The 27,023-nt window shown below is 40.2% G+C and overlaps 1 long non-coding RNA gene across 1 annotated transcript in view; it reads right to left on the reverse strand.

Moving 5' to 3' along the window:
- Positions 1–392: 392 nt before the first annotated feature.
- LOC116034319 overlaps positions 393–27,023 on the reverse strand; it is a 144,296-nt gene continuing 117,665 nt past the window's right edge. The window contains exons 5-6 of the long non-coding RNA XR_004101054.2: positions 3,914–4,239; positions 393–495 (exon numbers count right to left, since the gene is read on the reverse strand). This is a non-coding gene — a long non-coding RNA (uncharacterized LOC116034319). The remainder of the gene's footprint in view (positions 496–3,913; positions 4,240–27,023) is intronic.

Here is a 27,023-nt window from a genome sequence, read left to right on the forward strand (position 1 = left end):
AATCAGTGTGGGAGATTTGGGCCAATTTAACACCGATCTGCATTGTGTTCAAAGCACTGAATTGATGGTAAAGTAATTCTTTTAATTATGAAAATTCTGTAAGCAATACAGACTCACATTGAATGTTCTCTAGTTTCTGTTACATCCCCTTATAATCCAATTACACGATCTTAGAAAGCAAGGTTAATTAGTGGGTTTAGATTTATTTCAAAATTCCATCAAATATAATCCTACATTTCATCGCTGTCTACAACAATGTTGCCGGTCACCTCTTTGGTGATTTTTTTTTATTTATGAAGATATTTTTTTTGCCATGCATAATGACAATTCATCAAACTCTTAGGATCAGCAATTAAGAGTACCATAATTAAAAAAAAGTAGACTCACCACAGTTAGACAGGAGCCTATTTCAGAGAGATCAGGTTCATCACCAGGTGGGTTGGACTTTATATGGCCTCCTTCGTGTGGGATGCCTCACTCCATTTGTCCATGTTACTGTGAAGACATTAAAACTGTCAGGACAGTGACTCTATCTTAATAAAACATGCCTTGGATTACTTAAAGATCCAGAATGTAATGTTAGGTTTAATGTAGTCTCGCATTGCCAGACCTTCCTCCACAGCGCTACGGAGGAGGGTCTGGCTAGTCCACAGAGCAATCCGGGATGGGAGAAAAACATGCTCTGGTTTATTGGCATTTCTTTTAACCAAGCACAATTGTTGTGGGCGGCACTAAGCGCCGGACGGAGCAACGGTGCTGCTGCAAAATAGCCTCAGGAAGGAACTTGTTTTGGTGGAAAATTCAAAAGTGTACGTTCAAAGGTTGTTTTTGTCGTGCAACAGAAAAGTCAGATTCACAGATAGTCTAGCTAGCTGTCTGGATTTACCCTGCAGAGATCTGTGGAGCAGTTAACCTCAGTCCTCATAAATCTGCCGGAGTTTAAAATGCCAACAAACAAAGAAAGTCCTGTCTGACATTTGATCTGCGACTGCATCTTCTCCTACCACTTTAAACAATTATGCAGTTTTTCAGACTGATGCTGCTTTCTAATTGTGAATTAGTTTATTAGTCCAATATCAAACTTTGATTACGCCTACCTTGATGAAGATAATGCTTTCTTTCAGTAATATAACAAACACATTACTGAAATTGTTTCAAATTTGGTTACTAACGTCAAATTTTTCCTATTATTTATTAAGTGTTACTGCCTGTAACTGATAGAGATAGAGGAGAGTTTCAGTCAGAGAGAGAAGATGCGTTTAAAGTTTTATACAATCTATGGTTTAACGACAGAGGAGGAAGAAGAGCAGACATACGGGGAGATGTCATGGGGTAAACAGGGAAAGCGATACTATACAGATTGGTGGATGGACAGAACTGTTGGAGGAGGTGTAAGGAGGTGGAGTGGAGGGACGGTGCCAGACCTCTAACAAGTGATTATACTGAACCCTCCCCCCTCCCACCTCTCCCTCTTTCTCTCCCCCTCAGGGCATGGGGACAAGAGAGCAGCAGGCTGGCAGTGTCTGCATGTGTGTATGCATGTATGTATGTGTGTGTGTGTGTGTGTGTGTGTGTGTGTGTGTGTGTGTGTGTGTGTGTGTGTGTGTTGACGTGTGTATATATATATATATATATATATATATATATATATATATGTGTGTGTGTGTGTGTGTGTGTGTGCGTGCGTGCATGTGTGTGTGTGTGTGTGTGTGTGTGTATGTATGTGTGTGCACCCTGCCTGTTTCAGCATATTGTGCCCTCAAACACAAAAAGATGATTAGTGGGATTTTCTGTGGGCTGAACAGCATGCCTTTAAGACTGAGACAGCTGGTAAAGGATGTTCAAGATGAAATGGTCCTGGGGTCTCCTCGCAGCCATTCCACTTGAAGAAAAGACAAAAAAATAAAAACTGTTTCTGGCCAACTAAGAGTGGCTCTATTCATTCGCCATGTTACATATTCCAATGAATTCAGCTCACCCAGGTAGCTGAGCATTATCGCCGTGATGGACAGGTTGGGATTGATGTAAACATCTCTCCATTTCCTAACTTTCTCCATCACAAACACACACCATTACATGCACACACTAAGGTGTCCCATTGGCCCGGAGGTTAAACAAACATATTGACTTTAATCAAACTAAACACTTAAAGTCGGGCTTATATTAAAACAAGGGGCGAACCTCTGCATTCCCTCAAAGCTAATATAAATCCAACCAACAATATCTATTTATTCCTTTATGCAATATGCCTTTAATAAACATAGTGTCAGAGGGAAACCAAATCATCCGCGGCTGAGAGCATGTAAGAAAATCAATTAAAATGAAGTCACGGAGCTGGCTGCCCAATTGTCTGTGGCAGTTATTTGATATAATATGGTTAATACTACTGGCTGGGTAAATTAACACAATTTTGCCATAGTAGGCTGTGTGCGTGTAAGAGGGTGTAGGGGGAGGTGTGAGGGAGGGCACTGGGCTCCCAGGGGACCTCTGGGAGTCACAGTAATACAACACTTGAAGTAAACAATAGCAGTGGCTGACCGCAGAGGACCTCAGATGCTCAGTGAATCTACCAGGATGTAATTAAAGCTCGGACAAATTATCAGTTCTTACACGTGTGCTTCGGCTGAATGATTAATCGTTTAAAAATGGCAAGAGCCACAAATGTAATGGTTTCTCACACAATTACCGGAGTGTAAACAAGCTGTCGGAGGTGAAAGGTCGCAGGCGAATTTGCTAGGTCAACATTTCTGGTGGGGAGTTGACCCCTTTCCCATTGGCCAAAAAAAAACACTAACACCCACTAACATCTGGCTTTTGTCTTTACTGGTTACAATCGGCATTCATTACCGGGACTGACTGGTAATGACTGTGCAGTAGTCACAGGAATTTATCGGCTCCATCCCGATCTGCAGTGATGGAAACATGACATTGGGGTGGAGTTGCAAATTTTTGGCCCTTTTCAAGCGCGATGCTATGATGTGTGTTGCCTTCGTTGGAAACTTCTGTCATCTCGACCACAAATTCCTTCCATCTCTGCGCAAGCAGCACTCATATCGCAGATATCATTCCAAGTTAGTCGGCACGGAGTTTGAAAGAGAGTGTGAATAAGAAATAGATAAAAACAGAAGTAACCACCGTAACATCATCATTGGCCTCCATACTGCTTTCTAGTGTTTTCTAACTCTGTTTTCCAGTGCGTTCGTGGCATCAAATGTGACACACCAATAAAAAAAACAGAAAGGCATACTCGTCGCCTATTGGCAATGGGAACAAGGACTATTGCCTACTTTTAGCGGGTTTACCCATGCTCAAAAATTAGATGAGAAGATCGATACCACTTTTGCCCATTAAATATGAACCTACAGCAAACAGCAGGTTAGCTTAGCACAAAGACGGGAAACAGGGAGAAACAGCTAGCCTGGCTCCGTCCAGTAGTTAAAAACTCTGCCAGCATCTATGAAGCTCACTAAATAAAATGTTATAAAACAGGTGTAAAAACTACAATTCGCCGTTTTATGTGCCGAAATATGCGGAGAACTCCAGGAAGTCACTGCTCCAAGCCAAGAGGTTTAGTAATGTTGGATTAAGGCTACAACTAATGCAATATTTTGGTATATGTGAGCTACAGTTTTATAGAAAACTAGGCAAGTTCACATAGAAGTTGACTTTTCTGGTTTTGGATGACCTAAAAAACAAAACAAAAAAAGCTGTATTATTTAATCTGATTCTTCATTATGTGATAAAATGTAGACCACAAATTTGTAAAAAATAATTGCAATTAGATTCGTAATTGCAACATTCGTCAGAAGAATCACAATTATGCACACAATGTTTCTATTTGTGATTTAGTTTTTTTTTGCTTCCATGTCACTCTCTTTTCACTTTCCTCTTCCATTCCATATTTCATATTTACCTGTAATAACTCTCCATCTTAGTCTCGCTCCCTCTCTCTCAGTCCTACACAAATTGCTGGTTGTTGGTCGTGCATTGTACTGTGATGCATGGACATCAGTGGATCGTTTGTATGGTGTCGCAGAGCGATTGATTCTGGTGGTGGAGGAGGGGTGGAGAGGGAGCTGGGTAGAAGGGCGGCGGCCAGGCCCCCCACGGCCTGCTGGGAGTAGGAGTTGGAACCAGGCGCTGAGCTGGAGGGCAGGACTGAGGGTCACAACACATTGTTCTCCCCTCTCAACCCGTCTGGAACCTGTCACACACTTGTAATGGATGGTGAAAGAAAGACTGCGAAGAAAAGAAAGGGGGAGGAAGTAGAAAAAAAGAGTAGTTGAGGTACTTTTGGATTTGTTGTCTGTGACTGTGACAAACGAGGGATCAATCAGGCCTTGAAACATTAGAAACAAGACGACACCAGTGCATCTGTTTTCAGGAAGTGTCAAGATGAAATACTATTTTTTCATCACCTTTTTGTACTTTCTTTTTTTGTTGTTGCTGGATTTGTATATACTTTTTGTACTAGTATTTAGAGGACTTTTTTAAAATCCAGCTTTTCTGAATCATATTTGAAATAATCTTTTATCCCATTACAACAAATTCTGCATAGTTTACATTATTGCTAACCATTTTCAAAAGCATACAGTAGTGTAAGTTTTACTCCAGTTGGTTTCCATTTGTTTGGTCAGTATACAAATCACCATTTACAGACTTAAAACCTGTTTGAGATAGACAATCTCACCGCAAACATCATGTTAGCTTTATCTTTCAAAGTATAGCAATGAAGCTGTGAGTAGGAAAAGTCTCTGTTTGTGCGTTTAGGTGCTTGAGACATGATAGTGACAAGTTTTATAATGCAAGACGGAATCAAATTGGCATGATCCTTCTTTTACGTCATTAAAAGCAAACAAGGAAGAGGCTTCAAAACAGTCCCAGCTTGATAATTGTTAAAATCACAAGAAGATTGTCGATATTGGATGATTCTATAAACGTTGGATTATGTTTGATGACACATTTTATGACGAATACTATTGCTTACCAAATGACGTCATTATGTTAAAGTATGGTTGGAGTTAGGCAACTAAAACACTTGGTTCAGGTTTGGGAAACACTATGGTTACTGTTAATATAAAGGCATTAATTGCACTTGAATCTGTGATGAAATTCAGATGCGCTACACACTCATCCACCCTCCTGACTTCCACACTCGGACCTTCTGGGTCACTACATATTGGACACACTGCTTCTTGCATTTGGCATTGGATAGACATCATGAGGTGTGAAAATGTCCAATACAGATCATGATATTTCAAGGAATACTGGGATAAAACATCCTGATCATTATCACTATCATTACTACACTCCTTAGAGACATCTAACTACTATATAAATAATGGAATATAATGAAGGCAACTTAATATTTAACTCTCCCATGTTGGTAACTGCAGACGTAAACTGTAACCAATGGCAGCCTAGAAGAAAATCATCTAAAAAAGCCAACTGTACCAGCTAAGAGTGAGTGTTGTAGTACAACAACAGCAGTTCAGTCCATTTCCTGTAGATCAAAAGGTGATGAAGGCTGAAAAACCACTGACAGATCTGAAGGCCCTGAGAGTATCCCAGACACAACACGTCTCATCAGCAGCCCCAAAATGAAGACATGGAACAGGACACTGGTTGACAGGGGCTCCCTTGGTATGTGTATGTGTGTCAGTGTGTGACTGTGTACATCTGTGTGTGTTTGTTCGTAGGGAAACTTTGACACTCTGGACCTTGCTGCTGTGGCACATTGTAGAGCCAGTGTTCCACGTCAGCATCAAGAAGCCATGGGTGTGTTCAACATGCAAATGATAGCAGATCAGTGAGGCCGGTCTCTGCCTGCACTCTCCTGTGAGCCCCTGAACAAAAACAAAATCCCTACAGCACAGCCATTTCATAGAATGACAATATCTGTCAGATTATGTGACATGACTCACTGAGATATATCACATGGCTCAGTGTGTAAATATTAAGTCCAGTTCCTCACAGTATTTTGTTCACGTGGCAATGTTCACTGGCCGTTTTCTGAGGTCCATTTGAAAGGGGGCATGTAACACAAAGGCAATGAGGCCTAATTAAGACACTTTAGCGAGCGATCACAGTGGGCAGATGGCTTTCTGTAGTGGATCCAAGCTCAACCACGGGACACTATTAAGTTGAAAAGAACTGCCAAAGGGGGCACTGCAAGTGGGCTTCCCTCCTCACCAGCCAAACGGGTGGAAGGTCGGGGGAAGGATGGAAATAGAAGATGTGTGGGTGAGAAGGGCGAAGTGTGAAGAGGAGACCACCCCGCCATCTACAATCAAAGGAAAAATGATCCTTGAGGGGAGGCGTGTTAAGGATTGATGATAGGTATTAAAGAGGTTGTAAAAAAAAGTTTGATGCTTTTTTTTGTCTGAATCTCTGACGTCATGATGCTGTGGGATTTTAGTTTACAATAGGCATCCATGTAGAAAGGGTTACCAGTCACAATGGCTGTCGTCACTGCTCTCTCTCAGCCCTGTCAGACAGCATGGCGTGTCTCATTTCTAGCTCAGTGTGTTTGTCAATCCTCAGCTGGCCCTGCTCCAGCAGCAGACAGATCAGAGGATTATGTAAGCTGGAGGGGCCTTGAGCTAAGTGTGCTGAGAGTTACTCAGAGGTGTGATTTGACAATGTACGTGCCAAACCATCGCCCAGCCCTCAATACATGCAATAGATGTTAGTGATCACATATCCAAAGGGGTAGAGCGAACAGAAAGAAAGCAAACCAATATTTTTGTTGTGTCTACTCTCAGTGCTCTTCTTCTTTTTCTTCTCCTGTGTTGTTATTTCATTTATGTGAGTTGAAGGGAGGCGGTATGAACGGAAGATGGATAGAAACAGGTAAAAAGCGGCAATTCATCTTCAAGGAAACTAAGCTGAGTCTGTAAAGAATGATATTTTAATAGAAGTTTGGCACAGATAATATAGTGTAGATAGCCAGTGGCTATTTTTGATCCACACTCTACTGTTAAAGCAAGACTAAATTGTCAAAGCAATGATCAAACAGGTGAATTGTCATTCACATTGTCCAAAACAAACCATATATACAGTACATATGCATATATGTATGTTGGTACATTATTTGTTGATTAGAATGACTATTGTGACTTAAAACTCTCGAAGTTTCTGCGGTGACAAGCCCCTGAACTGCGGATGAATGGATGAACACTGGCATCGGCAGCCCTGCCAGCGTGGTGCCCATGCCTTTGAAACAGCCATGGTAAACGTGTGCAGCGTGCTATTTTCATCCCTCCGCGGCTGTCAACCTAAATCTGCCTCTCCAACTGGTCATTTTTATCACTTGCCAAAACTGCCAACTGGTGGTAAACTTTTAAGTTAGTTTTTAAATTTCATTTCCCTAGAGTCAAACCGAACAAGAGTCAGCCAGAATTTGCAATGAATTGCCCAGGGGCAAAAATGTTTTGTTTTTTCCCCTGCATCCACTCGCAGAGAAAAAAAAACAAATAAACTCAAAAAGAAAAGGAGGAAGAATCATACACAGACAGGAAGGTGAGCCTACAGACATCCAAACACACACACACACATACAGTGCATACTACTTTTCTTTTACACAAAAAAATAGACTCACATAATATTATTATTACATATTATATTATTACATAATCTATCTATCTATCTATCTATCTATCTATCTATCTATCTATCTATCTATCTATCTATCTATCTATCTATCTATCTGTCTATCTATCTATCTATCTATCTATCTATCTATCTATCTATCTATCTGTGCAGGAAGAGTCAGGCAGCCGTAATGGCAAGGCAGCACTTGTTAGAGAGGTAATATCAGGGTATAAATAAATCCTCTGTATCACAGATGGAGGAAAGAAAGAGAGTGAGCATAAAGAGAGCCATCCATCAGTCTCCCAGGGGAGCGGGACAAATTAAAGCCCATAAAAGGGCCTCATTACTGGGGGCAGCTCTCCTGTCTCAGCCTCCCTCATCCTTCCACATCACCTCTCTAGCTCTCTCATTCTCCCCTTCTATTTCTTTCTCTCTCGCTCTCTCTCTCACACACACACACACACACACACACACACACACACACACACACACACACACAAAACACCATAACAACCACCACTATCAGGGGGAAATTATACACATAAAACACTAAGGGATCCAGTACTGCTGCTAATATGTCCATATGACAATGTCCACGGGCACTCGCTGATTCATTCCACACCATTGTGGCGAGCACACACACACACACACACACACACACACACACACACACACACACACACACACACACACATTCTTTGCATATTGTATTTTAATTGATTGTTATAGCAGGTGATGAAACCAACGACTGTTTTCGTGCTTTTGATCATTCGGACTTATGAGGGCTTATATATTTGCATTTTAATTATTTTTTACTTAGTGTTGTGGAAAGGTGCAAAACACAGAGCTCTTTATACATTTAAAATTACAGGAAGACTCAATGAAAGGGTACTTTTTACATATACTGCACTTGTTTACATTCAGGACTGAGCCCAGTTAATGTGCCCATAATGCTATGGTGATTTTTCCGGTTGTACTGTAAATCAACTGGAATTGAGAATCCTCACTTACTGTAAAAACTAAAACTGAAAAAAGAATTGTTCCCCAAAAGCTGAGATTTTGGTAATGCAAGGTTTTACTGAAGTACGATTAGACGACCCAAGCTGGACAACCAATCAGTTATTAAAGTTTCCCAATGATCAGATGCATCTTGAATCTTCTCACTAAAACATTACCTTGCACGGCAGCTAGATTATCGCGATATCACAAGATTACGTGATAATCGCGGGATCACAAGATCAAACGAAAAACCATCTTGTCAGGCTTCAAGTAATGTGTTTGTGTCCGAACCACTGTGGCTCGGACCAATCAGTGTCCTGTAAGGAGCTACTGGCATCTACAGGCGTGCTTTAGATGTGTGTGACGACATAGAGAGGCGACTGATCGTTCAAAACAACAATGGCTCCTCCTAAAGAGGTTAGCGTAGAGCTGCGATAGCATCAGTTATATCAGAACTGGGGAGTATTTCTTCATTAAAAGAAGAGCAAAGAACAGCATGGAAGGCTTTTCTCAATGGAAAAGATATGGATTGTTGATCTGATTGGTTGAAGTTATCCTGTGATAGATGGATAGACAGATGCTTTATTCCCTTTTCCAAACAGTTTCCAATGACAGCTTTTCAGATAGTTCTGTGTAACAAACCATCTGATACGCCAGTGTCAGTTTCATCTATAGTTAAAACAATCATCAGACACAGCCCAACCCTGGATTAAGTTATGTTGTGTTATTATACTGTATTTTATTTGTTTTCCTACAATATCCACTCCTGGCAACTACTTTTTTTATGTGCTTGGGAAAAGATTGTGGTCTTGATTGAATAACGACAAAGTCTGCTGCAGGATGTCTTGAGTGTTTCAGTATTAAACCAAAACCACAGTCACTCCTTAACCTTAAAGGTGCTCTGTGCAGTTTAATTGTAAACAAACAAATTTATGTTTATATTGAGCAGTTCTCACCAAAATGCACTGTGTAAATCATTGAAGCCTGTCAAATGCATTGGTTGCATTTTCTTCCACATAAAACATTTGATGATCTGATTTATTTTACATTTTGAAACCCCCATTACTTACATCTATGAGCAGCCAGTCTTTTTTCTTCTCTGCTTTTGCTTGCAAATTTATATTTTCAGTGCACTACTACTGTACTTTCAACTGTAGATCAGTGTAAAAGCACCATTGGTGGGAATGTCTGTAGCATCAATGTATCGGTACCAGCTCAAGACATAGAAGGCTCTATAGCACTACTAGTTGTGAGTCACTCATTGTTTAACATAGTTTCTTGAAGTAAATGTTTAAGTAGCCTTCACATAAAAACACAATGGACGCAAGAAGAATGCTTTGTAATCCACCCCGATCTTGCCAAACATATTTGGTAAAGCAAATTATAAGTATACAGTAAATGCAATTTTTTAGGAAACAAGGTTACTAAAAACATATCTGTATGTAAAAAAATATTACTCCTTAGCGTGGCTGACAACCACACTCTAGAATTCCAAACCGACAGCGTCCACCACCACACAAACACAGAGACAAGGACAAGGATGAAGAAGAAAAGAGCGACCTGTAATGAGAGCAATAAGCAGGGAGGCTGAGGAAAGTAGCTCTGGGACCCTTGGCACAACCAAAGCCCCATTGGCTTTCTTTCCCTCCACAACACCACCAACAATGCCTTGTTTTCTCCCTCAGAAATTAGCCTACAGACTAAGTACAGAGTTATGTGCGGCTTCTTATTTCATTATAGGCCCCGTGTAAATAAAAGAAATTCGCCATCAATACGGGCGAAAGTATCTGCTGAATCCCATGAAATCCCTGACATGAATTATTGACAGTCTAATGGGACTAAGGGAATGGTGCTGGAGTTGAAGCCTGAGAGCAACCATGGTGAGGAGAAGCTTTAATATAATATCTATTTCTGTGTCTGTGTGACGTATAGCAACCCCCTCCTCTACCACCCAACCCAACAAACCAGCATCACAACTATCATCTCTCCATACACAATCATAAGCACATACACACCGCCAGCACCACCTAATGCAGCGAGCAACCTTGCCGTAAATTTAAATCACCCCAGGTTGAGTTAACAGCTAGCCCGGGAACTTTGAGTGCACAATTAAAACGCTGAGCGAAACTCAGTGCCTGTTTACTCTGAGAAACCATGTCAAATTACACTTTGACATCTCGTATTACGGCAGCGTGAAATGAGAAGGGTTGATAGGATCTAAATCAGAGAAAGCTAGATGGGATGGTAGAGCTCTTGAGGGGATTCATTCCAGCTTTCACCCGCGGAGACGCTAGAAAGAGGCATGTGTAACATCTCACTTTATTTTCCACAACGCAATGTGAGGCCCCACTTTCTACTTTTGTCTTTCAGCTCAAATTCACACACAAACTGCATACTCAATGATTATTTGCATTAAATTATTAATATGCCAATGGTAACTGTGCTGGGCTTTGGAGTCGGTGCAACCAGCGCACATTCTTTCAAGATGAACATGGCAAGAAGGAACTTCAGAGCTGGTAGCCCTCATTTAAATCAAGTAAGAAAAGAAGACACTATTGATTCCATGCTCTCTTACGAACATTGGTTTGGCTTGCCTTTCAAAACATAATTTTTTGCAAGGGGGGTCCCAATAGAGCTCAAAACAAAGAGGACAGACGTGTTTGAGGGTAATACTCTTGTGCACAGCGTGAGGCATGCACTAACAAGAAGGAGCAGACAAAAAACAGATGTTGCAAACTTCATCCATAGTTGCGAAGCTTCTACCTATGTGGCCGCACATTCGGGGACAGAATATAAACAACTCAAACAATGCCAGGACAGCCATATGTTCAAATATGCCATACAAACATGTCTCACCAAGAATGTCTCAACTGCCAACGGTATTGGTACAAACTTCAGGTAATAATAAAAAATAAAAAATCAGGCACAATTTCCACCCATCATGGCAGTGTATGTTTGATTTTAACCCCTTCAGAATTCAACACTTTTCAAAAACAATCCGCGTTCATTTCTCCATCAGCTTCACAATAATGTAAACAGCCAAGTTTGAAGGTATGGTACAGGACAAAGCAGAGTCTGACTCGCTCAGCTCACGATCAGTAGAAAGGAAAAACTCTGGAGTCTAATTGATGGTGCTGCTGTGACTGCTGCCCTTCAGAGAACAAGAGCTTATTATTCGCCCGTTGATGATTTGACACAGTTTGATCTGCACATACCCAATTGCAGGGCTTCTGCATCAGGATTTGTTTACGGATTGACTGATCAAAGGGCCCCGCATGTCTCTTTGTTTGTTTCATGTACGCACACAGAGGGACAGTTTGGCTTTTATTACAGTAGTGTGAAAATTGTAATTTTTGAGTCCATTTGATAAACTGAACTGAATATATTTATAAAACACCTAGCATTAGGAGAGGTATGGCCTTGACTTACTGCACTGCACAGTGTTTTCAAATAAGAAAAGCAAGTTTTACACATTGAACTGAGGAATCCTAGAAGCTCTACACCATGTGTTTATGTGTGTTTTTGATCACAAAAATTCAAGTTTGGAGTGACTGAATTTCGGTTAAAAAAAAAAAAAATATATATATATATATATATATATATATATATATCCACTACTGCATGAGCTGATGTAATGAGAATGGCCTGAACCTTATACTGTCAATGAAGAAACACACAAAATCCAGTATGTTACAACCAAGGTCTTAGTTTTCATAACTTTGGCCGTTGTTTAACAGTTATTATGACACAATTGTACTTGTAATAAGATCTAAAAACAGAGTGACAAGTCGGACATGGTAAGAAATATAAGAGTTCAGATGATAGACAGGTTGTAAACAAGCCAAAAGTTGTGTGAGATTATCTTCATTTTCTCTTCCAAATAGGTTTGGCTTACCTGGAGGTCTGATCGTCTGATCATCTGACTCATATATCAGCAATTTACTTGGTGAGTACAATGTCATCATAGCCAATAGAAATGATGGCCAAAACTACAAAAATAAGATCCAAGTTAAAGCATAATTACCCGTTAAAGAAACACAATATGGAACCCCTTATTAAAAAAAATATATATATTTTTTTTTTGTTTTTTGTTTTGTTTTGTTTTGTTGCTATTGTCAGAAACAGCTGACAACAGCTGGCCACTGTAGATTTTAGCATTCATTGTTCAAACAGGAGTAAATATTGTATATGTTGGGGACTATTTTCAGCTGCTGATGAGTTGTGAGTATTTACGGCAGCAGCACGGTGCATTTGGTATCAACGGAGGTCTATGGCACAGAGGAATAATATGTTAGGCTTTTACTACACAGACAAATTATCTTTAGGATGTGTCCATTATCACACATACACAAAAAAAAAAAAAAACATGCTTGAACAAAGAAGCAGACAAACTGTTAGTTTCTGTCTGTCTGACACACACACACACACACACACACACACACACACACACACACACACACACACACACACACACACTGTACATTCACAGTGTGGTACAGCATGAATACTGCATGTCCAGTATGTTTAAAACACATACGGTTTACAGAGGATCAGAACCTACATATGCTTCCTGCTGGCAGGGCTTTGGGGAACTGCAGTGACATGATTTGTACAACTGGCACTTCATAAAGCATTTACCAGTCAACATTTGTGTGAACTGTATATTCACAGGGAGAAAACACTTGATCGAAAGGGAGAAGGGTTAGAGGATGATGAGGGAGCAGAGGGCAAAAGATCCCGGCTCAGCCGCTGACAGCTGGCACAGCTGTGTCTGTGTACAGGTAGGTTATGTGTGTGCATTTATTTATACATATATCTTGTGGGTTGAGGTTGCAGCCATGTGTGTGTGTGTGTGTGTGTGTGTGTGTGTGTGTGTGTGTGTGTGTGTCCTGGTGCAGGTCATTAGAGGCAGCTTGCTGTGCCCTGATTTGTGCACTCACAGTATGTGAACACAGCAAGGGATCGATTAGTACTTTGTGTGGCATTTCACACAGGTCTCATTTCGCTACCTTCATTTCCTACTGCCACTGGATCAAATCTACAATATATGATGTGTTTGTGTGTGTGTGTGTGTGTGTGTGTGTGTGTGTGTGTGTGTGCGCGTGCGGTGGGCAAAGAGAGAGAGATAGTGAAGCAGTGACCTTTTTGTGTGAGAGTAGTGCTACAGTTGAGATGCAACCAGCCAGTGTGAGTGGCAAGTATAAATAATACATTTATTGTTTTGACCAAGTATGATGATAAGCTTCACACTGCATTAAAAATATTTTCATAACAAAAAAGGTTCACAGTAAAGTACATGTTGGTGGAGATAAAGATGAGTCATTATGTTGGTTGTGTTGCCGTCTTTGGCACGTTATAAAACATTGTGAAAACACTCTAGTTTTCCGCCAGCAACTTTTCCAAAACACATTTAACCAAATAATCTCTTCATCAAATCCTCTACAACAGGAGATGTCAACTGGAATACGTGCTGTCTTTTTGCCACACAATGGTGGTTTAAGTAATTTATATTATTGTAAAAATGCATGTGTATTACAGTTTTTTCCAACTGCTAACACACGTTTTCAAAACTATGTCTCCTTTTTTCAAAACTCTAAAACACTTTTTTTCCTCCTCGTTGTCGTCCCCCTCCTCCTCCCCTTGCTCTCTGTCTATTGTTGGCATCCATTGTTCAAAACAGGTAATCTGACCTTTGACCTATGTATAGGCCTATACTAAAGCAGTGATTGGTTAGTGTTCAGTTAAGCATAATGTGTTTGCACATGTGAGGAATGTGTGTGTGCCCTGGTAAATAAGTGTAGCATTATGATTGGTTGTGTTTGGAAAAGGAAAGCAAGTCACGTCCTGTTAGATTTTTGTGTCTTAGGTAGAGAATTGTGTGTAGTGTTTTGAAAAAAGTGTTTTATGCAATTGAAAACTGAGTGAAAGGCTGAGAAATGGCTTATGGTTTTGGAGATTTGGTGTGTAGTTTTGCACTTTGAGTGAGAGGTTTAAAAAATCGTGTGAGATGAAAAGATTTTGTGTGTAAGCGGTTGGAAAAAACTGTATTCAATTCAATTCAATTTTATTTATACTGTCAAATCATATAGAACAGAAGTTATCTCAAGATACTTAGTAGATAGATAGAGTAAGTCTAGACCAAAAACTTCCTTTAACAGGAAGAAACCTCGGACTTGAACCTATTATTTCTTCTGATACAGAAACTAATGAAGCCACTGGGCAAAAAAGTACAGCATATGTATAATGGGTTTGATTGCCCTAATAACTAGATATCAAAAAATCTTTGTCAGGGTTTCACAAAATGACAAGAAATAATATTTCTGATCTGCCACCCCTCACACATACATACATACTTATGCACACATACATACATACTAAGCACGCACATATATACATACTCAAACACGCACAAACATACATACTCACACTCATAAAGCCTAATACTCATACACACTCACGTTATGCATGCATGCATGTGTATGTATATGTATCCATATGCATGAGAATATGCATGTATGTGTAAGTGCTTTGCGCCAGTACAACTAAAACTTGGATATGTTTAGGAAAAAACATTAACAGTCCAGAAGTTGACCAGTTAAGGGGCCACTATACGCAATCAGAAGAGCTTGTCGGATGGATAAAAAATCCTCCCCCCCTTCACCTTTTCGACAACGGAATTGGGGAGGCTGTGTCCAACCATTTTTATAACTTTTCAAAACCGACAATCCGACATTTAAACCCACTTCACGGTGTGACTGGCCAGCAGTGTGCAGTGAGGCCAGGGTTTGAACTTCCCTCTCTAGCTCTCTTTTTTCTTTTTTCACCCATCAACTCCAACTTCCTCCAGCAGACATTTGGGTCAGTTTTAATAGAGAAGACAGCACTTATTGTGCCCCGTCCAACCAACTTTCATCTTATTTTGTTACATTACATATGTAGAGTAGATGACACAACGACTCATCACCGTTTAACAAATGACAATAGCGTGTAGACACAGAGGATGTTGAGCACAGCACAGCGAAGTGGGTACTTCGGGAGTTAAGAGGTGAAAGGAAATCAAGTGTGTCTCCTCAATTAACATTCACTGGTCTATTTACACACATTCAAAGTGAGTGGCCCTTAACACGGCAAGGTGCTCAGGAGGCTGCTGGAAGCACCAAGGGTGGAAAGCTGAAATCAGCACCACACGCACAAAAAGAAAATCTGGCTGAAACTACACAAGAAACAGAACATGTCTTTTAATGAAGCAACCGTGGTCCTCGGTCATAATTTTCAAAGAAGCAGCCAAGATTAAAGTCAAAGGAGTCTCCCAATGGCTTCAAGTCTGCACTGCTTTGAAAAATACCCCCAGTGTAAAAAGCACCCCCCGCCTCCTCCCCCCTTTTTTCGCCCACCCCGTCTTTCTCTCTTTCACACTCTTCTTGCTCTATGTTTCTCTTTCTTTTCTCCTCTTTTCAAACAACTGGAGCTGCACTTTAGCCACCAATTCTCGCCCCTGATCCCATCATTAAAAAGGCTCAGGCAGAACAAGGGCTTTTTACGTGTGTGTGTGTGTGTGTGTGTGTGTAAGAAAGAAGCAGAGAGAGACAGACCGAGACAGGCTGACAGACCTGGGCCTGCCAAGCGACGTGGCGCTCACTCTTTAAGTGCAACAGACACCTCCTCTCCGACTACAGAACTAACACTATGCCACGCGCACGCACAATAGTATGAATAATTGATCGGCCTGGGGCTTCACGTGTTAAGAACAGAGGAGGCGTGCCAGTAGCGTTTTCACTTCAAATTTGTATTGTCTTTAGTCTCCGCCAGCCATCTACATTTCTAACACCTGCCTCAGTCAGATGTGCGCTGGTGCACTAGCCCCGGAACTATCTTTCATCTCGCACACACTGTTACTGGAAGAAGAGGAAAAAACACACACTTTCAAGAGATCATTATCTAGTAGGGAAACCAGGACACAAGTTCGATAGCTTCCCTCTTTCCTCCCACCTCCACCGGCAGTAACCTTTGTTAGATCATTTTAACACCTGCAACCTTTTTTTAAAAAACAGAATAGAGACTTCTCACTTGCAAAGGTTTTTCACCTTAATGTTAAAAAATGTAAAATGTACTGTTACTTGTAAAAATAAAAAATAAAAAAAAAACTTCAACGGAAAATAAACACATCAAAAAGGCCCATAACGCCGAAATTGTCATTGCATGTGCACTTCTGAAATAGCTTTGGTACAGTATTAACCAGTTAAAACTGTGAGTTGACACACAACTTCTTGTAAAAAAAAAGCTGCAGGGCTTGTCGAGCTCAGGGGCTGGAAAAGATGTTATTTAGGGGGTATTGGTATTGGATTAAGTCGTAAGCATATTTTGTGAGCTTACTTTTATTTACCCATACTGTATATTTAGATACAGTGCTGTTTGTTTGGCTCTTATTGTCATTAACTTTACTTTGTGAAACAATTTGCCTGATGAAATGTTTTTCACTTATATAAATAAGGACCTGGAACTTAAACACTAGAACGTGATCTCTAGAGGTTAAAACATACCAGATAAGTAATATTTGTTTTTTTGAAGCAAGGAAATAATACAATGTATAAACATATCCTGAATAAACATCTGGATCTGTTACAAAGAGCTATAGCAAATGAGCATCCTGTTTAACATCTGAGCACACTGACATGTTAACTGCCTTTGTTCAGAAGAAGTTCTGTTAAAAAGAAAACCGACAACACAAGCTAATGCTTTTGACTTTCATGTGTCTCCTCCACATTTTTTACCCTTGCTGAAAAGAGGAAATCCCTGAGTAAGTAATGAGTCAAATCTTTAGTCCATATGCAGTATACATTAAGTAATTCAAAATTCTAAATCTTCAATACGCCAAACCAACAAGGGGTCATTTGGTTTTTGAGGAAGTGGTCCATCCTCGGCCTTTTTGAACTATTTATAAGTGTTTTTTTCTTTCAATTTATTTTTGATTTCCTTCTGTCTCTATGTAAATCGTTTTAAAAAATTCTCTTGATTCCTTTAGATGGTACTGTATGTGATCAAAAAACATATTTTAACCTTCAGAACTGCTTCCTTGGTGCTTATTTTTCTATATGATATATGACACACTTTAAGTTCAGCTTGTTGGTAACTTCCTGATCCTAACGTCCTAACTATGTGAGGTATTGAACAGTGAAGATACGACGTGTATCTAGTGTAGCAAGAAACACTTTGCTTTGTAAAAAACATTCAAAGATCACGACCCTTATACTCAAAAAAGGGAACCTCGTAGATCTAAGTCACAAAAGGATAAAAGCATCCTCGGTTTAATACATTATAAGATGCTAATGCAATAGTTTGACATTTTGGGGAAGCCCCTTGTTGCTTTCTTGCAAATAAGTGTCGCTACTGGTTAGATTAGCTTAGCATAAAGACTGGAAACAGAGGGAAACAGCTAGCCTGGCGCTCTTAAAAATGAATAAAATACGCCTACCAGAACCTTTGAAGTTCACTAATTTACATTTTGTTAGTTTAATCTATACAAAAACAAAACCATAACAAAAATTGTGTTTTACAGGGTTTATGTGCGTGACTATTTAATAGCCGAGCGCAGTGACTTAGAGTCTTCTCGTATCGACCTTCTCATGTCAAACTATTCCTTTAACCTAAAGGTACGTTGAAGAACATGAAGTTCTTTCTGAAAGTATCTAACAAGTTCCATCACTGCCTCGACTTGCCTGCCAAGCTGTTCATAACTATGTAATGTCCTCATGCATTATAAAGACCTGGCCACGATTGAAAACAGCACAGTCAAAAACAACAAGTGATTAAAGATCCTGAAGTTGACTGAAGAGGAACGGAGATGGCTTGACCTTAAACATACTTGGGCTCCCTGGTGGACACAAGAATCCAATCCCTCCCCAGTAAACAGTGCTGTAATATTAAACACAGAGGACGTCAAAGGGCTGTAATGTTTGCTCCTCTCTGCTGTGGATTGGGATGTTTTGCCCAGGGTCGGTGTCCCGCCATTATGACATCACTTAAGACCCAAGCAGGAGACTATCAAAGGCGCCGCGGTAGTGTATCATATTCATCAATGGAAAATATTCATATGCATATACACCCTTGCCACCCTCGAAGGGAAGCATCTCCTTTTTAAAGGCCCTAATCCACTGGCAACACATGAAAAGTTACAAAACATCAAATAAAGCGCTGGGAAAAGAAAATTAAAAATACAAAAAAGGCAAAAAAAGGAAGACGTGTTAAAAGAAGAGGAAATTCTTTAAAAGAGTAATGATTGAGCTGCGCCTGATTAATCATCCATGCCGTTCTCGGGTAACTGTCCAACATTACTTTTGATTTAGCGTGCTGGGCGATCAATAGAAAGAGCTCCGGGGAATGTTTCTAATTAAGGTAATTCATGGTATGGCTGATATGGACATCATGTGTAAATCTGATCAATTAAGTTGAGTTTGTCGCTTTTATGTTTCCTGTATCAGGAACTTTAGTTGCAGGGCAGTATTGTAATCTAACTATCATCTAGTCAGTCCATTAGGTCAGATTGTTAATCTATAAACTACAAGTGAATGATTATGACTTCACTGACTTTACACTTGTTCTGATTAAACCAGAAATAGAACAGACTGTACGTGTGTTGTCATATACAGTACATAATCAAAGTCCATTTATTCTGCACTACATCTCTACACTTCTCATCAGTCTTTACTCAAAACCTATGTTTAAAGCTTAAAGTTCTAAAGATTCACTTTTTTAAGTCTATTGTGATGCAGTACTCACTTGCCCATATGTTCAGTACATTGAGAGAGTTATTGGTTGAAGTAATCATTCCTTTCTGTCCATGAAAAGATCCCCTCCTAATGTATTTCCAATGTACGTGAAAATCCACAGTTTGAGCAGGCGCAGTTAGTCAAAATACGTGCGTTTTCTTTCCAAGTTCTGGCCATTTCAATGTGAACTTTCCTCTTTCTCTTCCCTCGGACAGCGTCTCCTTGCTGAGATGGGTGGAAGGCAAAAGTACAGAATTTAATGCCCTCTTAATTGGACTAACTGCTACAGCTAAACCCTCATATGTATGTTTTTTCACAGAAAGAGGACAAGGAATTTCTCGTGCATTGAAATAGCATCAATAGTATATCTCTTCACAGCCAGTATGGAAAGGAGAAATTATAAAAGAGACTGATAGCAATGTACATATGGGAAGGTGAGTGTTGTTTTGAGAGATACTTGAAAAAATGTGGACGTATGTGTTAAATTGTAACATTCTGTACAGACACCTGTCAATCTCACTGTGTAAGTGAAGGAAGGTGTGTGCGTTTGTGTGTCGGGGTGTTAAGGGCACGGTCCCGCAGGTCTTGGACATCACTCCTGAAAAGCCTGTCTTTTTATTGGCAGCTCTTCTAAAGACAAGATTTAATGGAAACAGCGGATATTGAACCAACTGAGGATCAAAGAGGCTTGATAGCAGGTGGATAACTCTATACCAGAGAAACAAAACCTTAGGACTCCATTGGTCAAAAGAGGGAAATTATTTGTTTGTGTCTCCTACAGGATAGTACATATGGAGATTTGATGAACTGTCTGCTCTAATAATCTCTTTTTCAATTTAAGTTTATGGGAATAGTGTGTAACCCATTTTACAGTAACCGCACCTATGGATATCCAGCAAACAGATTTACTATTTGAATCTAATGAGAAATCATGTTGCATAAATGCATGTCAAATGCAAAAAATATTCATAGAGAGATATCATATCCGGCTACATTAGAAGCTAATTTATCACAAGTACTATACAAACGAAACTACTATTAATTTTGCATAATGTCCTTGTCTCTGTCATTCAGTAAAGAAGGAGAATTTTTAAAATTTCATGATGCAAGGATTCGATTTAACATGCTGTTGGCTAAAATAAAGGTGCACGAGAGTCTACAGACTTAATAAAATATAGATGTCAGGGTGAGCAGCCTGGTTTGTGTGTGAAGCGTGCTCTTTATTGTTAGAATGAGAAGACAGCTGCATTCAACATCTGTAATGTAAGGCAGTAAACACCAGTACACCACTGCAGCAGCGGCGCACTAATTCAAAGCAGTTGTGTTTGTCCACTGCCACTCCACAACAAAATGATGTCAATTGAATAACTGCAAATCTTGCTGTTTAGTGTATAATCGTGAGGCGTCTTGTACAGGCCTCCGAGCTACTATTAAACCTGAAGACTTTACTGTGATGGGGGCCGCGATGCAGCGTAAGGCATCAAAAAAACAAGGTGCCACATTCTCAAACAGAGAGGTAGGTTAAGTAGCAAAGAATGGCAGAAAATGACATTTTAGAACGCTGCTGCAGTGCTGCATGCTTATGCCAGCAGAAATGGCTTAAATACACCCCCATGAAAATGTGATTTCTGTATAAAGAGTTTGACAACAAAGGGCCCAACACATCATTTTTGATGAGACTAGATTGTGTGTGTGTGTGTGTGTGTGTGTGTGTGTGTGTGTGTGTGTGTGTGTGTATATATACATACTGGCAGGTTTCTACCATTCTATCCAACTTACATGTTCAATTAAGCACGTAGAGGAAAATGAATGTTGTTTAGATCAGCTGATTTTTGCTTTGTTTTTACATGATGCAGTGGTGTTAAATTTCCAGAGTTAGTAAATTTGTCACAGCATTATTAAGAAAATAAATAAAAGAAAAATGCCTTTTTCATTTGTTAGCAACAGTGGCTCTTCAAAAAAAAAAACATCCATACAGAAAATGGTTCTTTATCACTCTCCTGCAAGTGAAATACGGGCTGATAAACCTCCAGAAGAATCAAACTCCATGTAAACAGCCTGCAAAATCAGCACTGCATTGGATAACATTCAATGAATCCTGAATAATGGTATTGAATTTCTTCTGGATTACTAACCAGAATAGTAAGGCCTTGGTTTTCACTGGTGTAAATTGGTAAGTCATAAAAACCTTAAATTTCATATAATTGAATATATTTATACATAAAAATAAAATGTATAGATGATGGTGTCTTTTTTAGGCCATGCCAGAAGTTACCACTACTCACTATTCACTTGAGAATAAAAACTTTATGAGGAGACTACACAGTTTGTCGTTAAAGACACTATGGTATCATTGATTAATACACCCCGTATAAAGGGTTTATTAGTCGTAACTGATGTTTTTTTATGATTAATAAAGGATTTACCAATGCTTTAAAGATCAGTTATAATGTAAGCCTTTAATTAGAACAGTTATGGGGTGGATACAAGTCCTCCAAACCATACGACGATATAGGTTGTTTGTTCCTACCCTCTAATAGGACCCACAGGAGTGTTTCATAAATTAGCGCCCCTAGCGGTGGCAGGAAAAACAACCCACAGGGGAATGAGAAAGCTCTGTTTGTTCCTTAAAAGTTAATAAAAACTTGCCTTGTGTTTATTTGACCCATCTGCCACCCCAGCCTGCCTCCTTACGCAGATGTCACATTACTTGCTCCCATCATAATTACTATGGCCGCTCCAGGGCACTGCCACTATAACCGTAAATACGTGATGTAATTGCTGCTTGGATAAACGTCCAATGGGAAAGTTTTTCGGTAGAGGAAAGTAGTAGTAGTCTTGGTTAATAGGTTGTAGCTGGTGTTTTGTTTTTGTCCAATGGACCATTTGGCCTACATGATACAGATACACAGTAACTCTGACTACACACCTGCTACATATTAAGTTCTGCAAATGTTCTGATATATACTCTTGAGCCTTTGATTAGATTTTTAATTTTACAACTGCAAGCAAAATGGCATTTGAGCCAGCCATTTGTTTAGAACAGTTGAAACAGCCAATAAGTGATGACGTGTTGGGTCACTGTGACTGATGTGGTTAATGTGTTTAAAGCAATGACATGATGAGGGATGAGGGTGACCCATGAGAATTAGGAAGAAACTCATGTCATGAATTTTCTCCTTCACTCAAACATAGACCTACTGGAACATGACTACAATGTGCTTGATACTGAAATTTCTTTTTTAAAGGCATACTACGCAGTTTACGTTTTTTGTCAAACAGCTACACCTAGAGTTGCTGTGGAGTACTTGTATTTAACGTTACTGTCGTAAATACCACTCACGCAGAGCTATCTATGCACTCACGGCCTGATCCCCTCACCCCTGTAGGACTGGTCTTATTATCAACAATGGATGAGTCAACAACTTCGTAAATTAGATTAGATTAAACTTTATTGTCATTTTGCAGAGTACAAGTACAAAGACAACGAAATGCAGTTTGCGTCTAACCAGAAGTGCAAAAAAAGCAGAAAAGTGCAATGTGATACAAAGGTGGTGGTTAAAACTGACATACAACAAGCAAGCGCAACAACATACAACATAGAACGCAAGCAAGTTTAATTGACATGTTGTTAAAATGTCGGGAGTACAGTCTTCAAGTTGGCCTTATTAAAGTCTCCTGCGATTATGTGAACACTGTCGGGGTGGGCCCGCTGCTGTTCGTTTATAGTGTCCAGCAGGAGAGAGAGCGTCGTGTTTACACAGCTGTAAAGATCACTACTGTTAGCTCTCTCGGTAGAAAAAAAGGCCGGCATCTTACAGACATGCACTCGAGGTCAGGGGAACAGTGTTTATCTATAATTGTCCCATTATTACACAAGTTCTCATGCACGTACATACAGAGCCCCCCTCCTCTTCTCTTACCGGAGTCCTCAGTCCTGTCCCAACATAGCAGAGTGCGGCCTGCTAGCTGTATGCTAGCATCGGGTATCCCCGGGTGAAGCCAGGTTTCAGTGATAATCAAAACACAGTAGCCACGAAGTGAGTTGTAATTCCAAGTCGTCCGTTTTATGCACCAGGGATCTGGCATTGGAGAGATACAGGCTCGATAGAGGTGGCTTGTGTGCTATGCTAGCTTTAGCATAACACCAGGCATGCAGCCCTGCTATTCCTCTTCCTCCTCCGTCTGCGCTGCCTCCTAGACCCGACAACAATCCACGAAGAGCCTGGCGGTCTCGCTATATCTGGTGCTGGTCACCGATGTCCAAAAGGCTCTGGCGGGTGTAGCAGATGTTGGCAGAACTGACAGTCGTAAAGCAATTCGTGATTCTCGCGATCTGGTGGGACGCCACCTGCCAAACTTGCATTGCTGGTTTTCTCAGAGGCGTCCCTCCCCTGCTTTGCTATAGGGATGATTCGCCCTACTACGAGTTTGTTTACCATTGAAATTACTTTGAAGCTGTTATATTAAAGTACAAATCTTGCATAGTATGCCTTTAAGAAGATCACATTTCAAACCAATATGCTGGTTACGTTTATTCAAACTTTGGCAATTTTAACACACCAGGTTATGCCACATTTCATAAAGTGGATTGATAATATCGTTCTTTTTGCAATATTATTTCCAAAAGACATTTTTTTTCACATCATCTAACCCAATTTACTCCACAAAATCTCTCTGTGCTTCTCCTTGAACTGGAATTTCTACAATTATGCTATACTTTGACTTTTTTTTACTTTAATTTTACAGTTCACTTCCTCTCCAAAGCCCTGGTAAAATAGCTCTCCTTATGACTTAAGCAGAATTGACAATTAGCCTGCTAGCTGGAGCAGAGGTCTCTGCAGTGGGTCCCTGATGGTACAGTACGGCAGATGAAGAGATTGAACCACCACCATCAATGGCTGCCTGTCTGAGATTGGCTGCTGTAATTGGTACCCACTCTGTAACACTCACATTCCATCACACTTTATTAATGCCCGTCATCCACTCAAAAGCTAATCTTTTATTCTGTTTTCCAATTATTGTAAAGTGGCGGGGTTTAAATGAGGAGGAGGAGATAATGAAATTAACTTCCTAACTTAGAGCAATTCTCTATGGCACAATGATCACATATTCTCTTGGTCTGGGAAATGTATGCTAATTTTATGCATCTATCATTAGTTATTACCATTGCAGCAACATAAAACACAGTTTTCTTGAACAATTAGACTTAAAATTGTGCATTTTAATGAGTCAGGGGAGGCTTGCATGCATATTAAAATGGTTGTAATTGAAAAGCCTAAACTTTTGACACTTCTTGAAGCAAGTGTTTGACAGCAGTGACAGTTTGTTTACATCCTGCTGTGTCTCTGTTCAATTTCAAAGATTCTTTCGTAATACCTGAGAGCAACCATGGGGAATACTCCTGCCCCCCCCCCCCCCCCTTGTCTATAGCTGGTGCTTCAACATTATTTTTTCTTGTCATGAGCAAAATATCACACATTTTTAAGCGCTTTGTTTGTTTGATTTGTTTTTTTCTTCTTGTTTTGGGGATCAGGGAAAGGATAGTTTGGTCTTTGTTAATACAACAATCAAGTATGCTGAAACCTTATGCCAGGCTTGCAAGGAATCATTTATACTGCATACTGCCACAAACACTTAACAATGATAAAGACATACAAGACAAAGCTCTGAGAAAGCCATTCAAATAGCAGGATCAGACCAGATGAATAAATGGGGCTTTTTAATGATGCAATTTAAGATGTCATGCACGAGCAAATCTGTTTTATTTCTACGTCCCTTGGAATTTCTTCTGCCAAATTACTTGCATGTTAATGGACAACAATAAACTCAGTACATGTGTACCTCCCCTTGTACCAGAAATTGAAAATCACCCTAATTACATTGAAGGAGGGATTTTAGGATAAGAGGATCGTGTGTCCAATGTGTCTCAGTTTTTCCTGACGAATATTATGTTTAAAGTATTCCAAAGCTGTAGAGTTAAATGTTTTGGGGTAGTAGCAGCTCTGTTGCACATCAAATTAATTTGGCTTTGCTTAACTAATGAATCTAAAACTCAATAAGCACCCCCTCCCCTATCTTCTTTGCTACAGTCCCACAGCTCCGAGGCCCCCAGACGAGCTCCCATCCCCATCCGGCTCATCAGTCACCCTGGGCAGTCTCTCCCCAAACGGGACCCCCTGATGCCCAGTAATGGCTGTTTGATGACCCTCATAAAAGGAGTCAATGTATTGATGGAGCCCTTTGAGGACAGACCTAATTTCTATGAGGATCAATTCAGCCAATTCATACGAAAAGAACCAGCAGACGGAGAGAGGGTGTGTGTGTGTGTGTGTGTGTGTGTGTGTGTGTGTGTGTGTGTGTGTGTGTGGGAGGGATCAAGACTTCAAAACGTGGCATTACACCTATAACCTCGCAGCTCCGACTGTATGCTCGCGTTGACACACACAATTTGTTTTAATGATAGTCTGTCGTGTTGTTATTAAATAATTGAATCCCTCTCAGATCAGATCATCATGTAAAGGACGGCACATTATATTATGCGTGTCACTGCTGTCTGTCATGCACAGTGCTTTGTGTCATCAAGGGCTACATGCATATATGGGCGATCTATCCGGGGTATTATAAAGCTCCAAAACCACGGTCAAGTCATTCATTAAGTTGTAGGCTGAATTCAAGTAAATAAAGTGCTTACAGATAATTACTGTATCCATCAAATTGGCAGAACATTCATTTAAGTGCATTTGTCTCCAGATAAATGATACCGGAAGGCCTCACCAGAAGAGAGCAGCTGGGATTCAAGAAGAGGAGTGACTACGAGGAGAAAGAAGAAAGTGAAAAGCTCTTTTATGCTTTAGAAATAAAGAAAAAATCTATTCAGACAATTCTTAAATGAGGCAAAAAAGTTCCTATAAATGCAGTAAATTTCAAAGCTCAAACACAATCCCACACAACAGACATGATTAATTCATTTTCCAGAGTCAAAGAGGGCTCTGAACTATAAGAGACAGTAGCTCTAATCAGGTGTGTAGCTGAAGTGATCCTCCAGATATTGCTCTCAGCATAATCAGTGTGTCTAATCAGATGTATAGCTGAGGTGATCCTCCAGATATTGCTCTCAGAATAATCAGCGTCTGGGTGAAGCCCTGCTGCCCTGGCCTCTGCTTACCTAATGAGACCCCATGCCCGTGATTTCTCAGCGTGCTGCGGCTCGCCAGACCACTCCTGTGCCACCCAGGGAAAAAAAAGAAGAAGACAAGGAGGAGAAGGAGGAGGAGGGGGCGATGAATCCAAACGGACCCCCCCCCTTTCTCTCCCTCCCATATCATTTGCATGTGCAGAATCAGGAATGATATCCACAGAGAGCAGTCAGCAGGGAGAGCTGGAGAAAAGAAAAAAAAAAGAAAGAGAGAAAAGAAAGAAAGAAAGAGTAGGCAGGGAAAAGAGGTGTGTTCTCTGACCACGAGTATCCCCAGAATTGGGTCAGCTTTTTCTCTCCTCATCTTCAGGAAAAGTGAAAGAAATGATAAATGAAATTAGTCACCAAAGAGTTCCCGTCTTCTGAAAAGCGATAAGGGTGGGGGTGGCAGGTGAAGTAATAGGGAAGACAAAAAAAAAATAGGCAAAAGAGAAAAAGCAGAGAGGTAGGGGCGGAGGGACTGAGGG

Source organism: Sander lucioperca, chromosome 4, assembly GCF_008315115.2.
Source record: "Sander lucioperca isolate FBNREF2018 chromosome 4, SLUC_FBN_1.2, whole genome shotgun sequence".
NCBI classification, from domain to species: domain Eukaryota; kingdom Metazoa; phylum Chordata; class Actinopteri; order Perciformes; family Percidae; genus Sander; species Sander lucioperca.